This window comes from Triticum dicoccoides, chromosome 3A (genome assembly GCF_002162155.2).
Source record: "Triticum dicoccoides isolate Atlit2015 ecotype Zavitan chromosome 3A, WEW_v2.0, whole genome shotgun sequence".
In the NCBI taxonomy this organism is placed as follows: domain Eukaryota; kingdom Viridiplantae; phylum Streptophyta; class Magnoliopsida; order Poales; family Poaceae; genus Triticum; species Triticum dicoccoides.
The window spans coordinates 506,013,821-506,019,582 of record NC_041384.1 but is presented as its reverse complement, the minus strand read 5'-3'; positions in this window follow the sequence as shown (position 1 = coordinate 506,019,582).

The following is a 5,762-nucleotide window of genomic DNA, read 5'->3' as shown; positions in this document are numbered from 1 at the left end:
GAGGCAGCATCGATCGGCTTCAGTTAGCAGCAGTAGCAAAGGAATCGCTCCATCGGGTTCAGTTAACAGCCATCGATCGATCGCTCAGGTTCAGTATCGCATAGCCTGCAGTGCAATTGCTCGGGTTCAGTTAGAGCCCAATGCCTTTCTCGGGTTCAGTTAGAGCCTAACGCCTCGCACCCACGCGCGTGCGTGTACGAGAGAAACGCACATCGCTCAGCCCCGACCACCCACCGTAACCGGGAACACCCCGATATTTTCCTCGCCCTCGCTTCTACCATGGTTTTTCCCGTCATGGACGGCCCAAAGAATGTCATGCAGTTGTGTCTCCGGCCCGCCCAGGACGAAAAGCCCATTTTCTTTCATGATTTTTTGTCATAGAAGTAGGACCCCACCACATCTATGATGATACCGGTTTTGTCACAATTATCGTCATAGAAGTGTCATAAGTATGACAGAAAAAATTTCGTTCGGCCCAAAATGTCACGGATGTGTCTTTTTTTGTAGTGATCTCACTCTTGCTAGTGACCATGAAGGGACTGACAACCCCTTTTCCGTGTTGTGTGCAGGTACCTCCTACTAGATTGATATGTTGGTTCTTAACTAAGGGAAATACTTATCTCTACTTTGCTGCATCACCCTTTCCTCTTCAAGGGAAAAATCAACACAAGCTCAAGAAGTAGCTGGAAGAATTTCTGGCACAGTTGCCGGGAGGTTCTACATCAAGCCCACCAAATACCTATCATAAACTCTCATCTCTTGTACTTACATTATTTGCCATTTGCCACTCATTTTCCTCTCCCCCACTTCTAAAATGTCTTCAGAAATACACAAAAATATTTGCCTTCTTTTCGTATGCCTTTTTGCTCGTTTGCTATCTTTGCTTGTGTTGTCATGTGCCTTCTGTTTGCTTGCTAAAAATCTATTGATATGGATCCACTTAAAGCTTTCTACTTGGATCACCTTTGATCCATATGTGCTTCTGCTGAAACCCCAACTAGTTTAGTTGAGGGAAAATCATTAGATGAGCATGCTCATTTTGTGCGTCATCGTTTGTCTCAAAAGGGGGACTCTTATGGAATCAAATAAATAGTTTGCTATGATATGCTTTGAATCTATGTGAAATTTATAATTTTACTTGTTGCTCGGAGAACCCTAAAAACACCTTCCCTACCTATGTGAGTTTAATTATAATGAAATCATATCTTCTTATGCCAAAGGTGTTTATAGTTACTATAATATCGAACAGATTGAAGAATGTGTTGCTTTTAAGGGTGCTTATGACACTGGTGCAGAGACGTGCTATACAAATGGTTTTTACCCCCTTTCCGCGACAGATTTTTAAACCATCGCCTAGTGAGTGTGTGCGATAGGGGGGTCCTTCCCACATGACACAGAAACCGTCGGGGATAGGTCATCCAGCCACACAGGCAGGGGCAAAATAAGCTCGTGTGTGATCGGGCGAGGCATTGAAGCCCAATCGTTTTTGTTTGTACGTACATCCCACACAGTGAATCCCAGAAAAACATATCCGTTTGTATGTATATCACACACAGTTTTTGTGTGGAAACGTTTGTGCAAGGTGGCCTAACGTAAACAATTCTCTTCCGGAAGCCGTGTGTGATTACTACTTGATCCAACACGCCTACTTTCTAGAAACCGTGTGTGTTGTTTGAGTTCATCACCCACGGTGTTGTCTGAGTAACGTCTGCAATAGAAAAGCCGAATAAGCAGGGTAATTAGCCTATTATTGATAATCCATGTAGTAATCAAATTGACATTTCTTATAAAACACACCAGACATTTCATATCGGTATAATGGCAACCAGGATTTCATAATTGAATTACATTAGATAGCTTCAGCACTCGGTTACACCAAAGAGGGATATAGCTAGCTACGCCATTACACAACGGCACTAAGTTTCACATGAAACATCGAAAACCTTTAGATAAGTAGCATCATACACGGTTAATAGACAGATGAATCTCATCTGGGAAACTTCAGAAGCGGAAGGCGAATATCGAGCCTTCAGTGATGTTGAATGGCCTTGCAACTTTTTTTGATAGGAAGACTGTAAGGGAACCCCCTACAGTATAATTGGTGCAATGAACCCAAATTGCAAGTACCATGCCTTGAACCTGGGTGGGTGGGAAGGCATCAGCCCCTTCCTACCGCTAGGCTATGCCTTAGTCTGCATGTCCTTGCAACTTTAGGACAGTGGCTATGGATAATTTCCCACCCTACCTTCGTCCTCTTCAGGAAGACTTCAATATTGTACCGTGTGTGTTGAATGAATACCTTCCTCGCCTCTTGACCATGCAGGCGGTTTGAGAGGTAATCATCGGTGAACTGCTTTGAAAAGTACTAAAAACAAAGATACGCATAAATCATTGTTATAAATCTTGAAATGGCGCAAGGGGTAAAAACAAGGTAAAAGAGTTAGTACCATCCTATAGTTGACTGATGTCTTCTTTATTGTGCAAACAAAGATCTTGTTGTTATTCGTCGCAACTTTCTTCATCCTAACAATCTTTTTGAGTTTCTTGACTTGACTGATATTCATGGAAATCTCATGTCCCCATATGCAAAATGGGTCGAACAGTGGGTCTAAGCCTCTGACAGCAGGACCTACATGTGCAAGACCAAATTGTAAGAAACCTAAATATTAGAATGATTCCTGCAAGTGAACAATAATGTGCTATTAGTGAAAGGACCATGCATGAGCAGACCTCAATGGTAAACCGCATTGTCTCCCATTGTTTCCCTGCAACACATGTAAGGAAGATTTTGATTAGGTTAACTGAGAGTTGCCATACTATTAGTAGAATGTGTATTGAGTACAACCAAAACAAATGAAAATCAAATTGCTGAATTGAACCAAACAGCTAAATGGACAGCAAACCAAATAAACCAAAACACTTAACTCAGCACAACATGCAGAATAGAACATGTACTAGAAGATAAGACAGTTAACGAAACAAAGAATGCTTGAGAACAGTACTACGAAATGTAGCAATTGTTGGACCAGACTGTTAACTGAACATTACATTTCAGAATATCAGATTGAATATTAACATTACAGAGGACAAATCACTAGAAGGCACTAGCGGTGGCCTCAAGAAAACAACACGTACAAACTATATTTTAAAGTAGACAACCGCGTGGCGGTATCGACGATGGCCTCGAAGATGAGGTGCTCCTCCAAGATCTGGCAGTCAGCACGCATGGCAGCCATAGCGACCTTGTTCGTGCGTGCGGCCGTAATTTGCTTCTCCGCTACCAGATGCTACTAAGCTCCATGTTATAATGCATGGAAAATGGCTGTGGGCGGCGCTTAATTGGAGGACGGGGCCAGGTGATTTCGGCGAAAGGTGTCGCGCCGTCAGTCGGGGCATGTCGGACGGGGAAGGAGGAGGATAGTGTGGGTGGGGTGTAGATTACCTGACCATATCGATGAGGCCGCGCAACAAGAAGAAGGGTCGCCGACGAGGAGGCCGCGCTGCAAGAAGAAGGGTCGCCGGCAAGGAGGCGGTGCTGCAAGAAGAAGGGTCGTCGGCAAGCAGGTTGAGCTGCCAGTAAGTAGCAGTGAAGGTTTGAACTTGGAAAAAAAGGAGGAATAGTGGAAATGTGGCTTTTGGTGGGAGGGAGGGGCCGGGGGATAGATATTTCCATGGTGGCAGAAAAATTTTGCTCAGTGCCGCGAGAAACTGGTGCGCAAGTGTGGTTCAAGCACGCGTGGTGGATTGTAGACGACGAAGCTTCCTATGTAAGCCAGACAAGACGATGTGCCAAGATATTTTATATCACATCCCACACGATTCTTGCGAGTAAACTGTTTGTGGTACACCTAATTTTTTTCATTATGTTTTGAAAGAAAAAATGGTGTTACAGAGGGAAAGGATGGTGTTTGAATTTCTAGAACATTTATCTACAGTGAACATGCAACTACATGAGTGTCGTGTGCTACTTATTGAGCTTGCATTGGTTTTTCCCTTGAAGAGGAAAGGGTGATGCAGCAAAGTAGAGATAAGTATTTCCCTCATTTTGAGAACCAAGGTATCAATCCAGTAGAAGACAACGCACAAATCACCTAATACCTGCACAAACAATCAAAAACCTTGCACCCAACGCGATAAAGGGGTTGTCAATCCCTTCACGGTTACTTGCAAAAGTGAGATCTGATAGATATAGATGAAACTTAAACAAATGATAAAGTAAATATTTTTGGTATTTTTGGTTTATAGATCGGAAAGTAGAAGATTGCAAAATAATAGATCGGAAACTAATATTGTAGATCGGAAACTTGTATGATGGAAAATAGACCCGGGGGCCATAGATTTCACTAGAGGCTTCTCTCAAGATAGCAAATAATATGGTGGGTGAACAAATTACTGTCGAGCAATTGATAGAAAAGTGCAAAGTTATGATGATATCTAAGGCAATGATTATGAAATATAGGCATCACTTCCGTGTCAAGTAGACCGAAACGATTCTGCATCTACTACTATTACTCCACACATCGACCGACTCCTGCTTGCATCTAGAGTATTAAGTTCATGAAGAACAGAGTAACGCATTAAGTAAGATGACATGATGTAGAGGAATTAACTCAAGAAATATGATGAAAACCCCATCTTTTTATCCTTGATGGCAACAATACAATATGTGCCTTGCTGCCCCTACTGTCACTAGGAAAGGACGCCGCAAGATTGAATCCAAAGCTAAGCACTTCTCCCATTGCAAGAAAAAACCAATCTAGTTGGCCAAACCAAACCGATAGTTCGAGGAGAATTACAAAGATATCAAATCATGCATAAAAGAATTCAGAGAAGATTCAAATAATATTCATAGATAAGCTAATCATAAATCCACAATTCATCGGATCTCGACAAACACACTGCAAAAGAATATTAAATCGGATAGATCTCCAAGAACATCGAGGAGAACATGGTATTGAGAATCAAAGAGAGATAAGAAGCCATCTAGCTAATAGCTATGGACCCATAGGTATGTGGTAAACTACTCACGCTTCATCAGAAGGGCAATAGGGTTGATGTAGAAGCCCTCCGTGATCGAATCCCCCTCCGATAGGACGCCGGAAAAGGCCACTAGATGGGACCTCACGGGTACAAAAGGTTGCGGCAGTGGAAAAGTATTTTCGTGGATGCCTCTGGTGGTTTGGGAATATATGTGAATATATAGGCGAAGGAATTAGGTCAGGGGAGTCACAAGGAGCCCACAAGGGTGGGGGCATGCCCTCCCTCTTGTGGCCGCCTCGTGGCTCTCCTGACTTGATCTCTAAGTCTCTGGGGTGTCTTCTCGTCCAAGAAAAATCATCACGAAGGTTTCATTCCGTTTGGACTCCGTTTGGTATTCCTTTTCTGCGAAGCTCAAAAACAAGGAAAAACAGAAACTCACACTGGGCTCTAGGTTAATAGGTTAGTCCCAAAAATAATATAAAATAGCATATTAATGCATATAAAACATCCAAAACAGATAATATAAAAGCATGGAACAATAAAAAAAATTATAGATACGTTGGAGACGTATCAAGCATCCCCAAGCTTAATTCCTACTCGTCCTCGAGTAGGTAAATGATAAAAATAGTATTTTTGATGTGGAATGCTACCTAACATATTTATCCATGTAATTTTTCTTTATTGTGGAATGAATGTTCATATCCATTAGATTCAAAACAAAATTTTAATATTGACATAAAAACAATAATACTTCAAGCATACTAACAAGGCAATTATGTCTT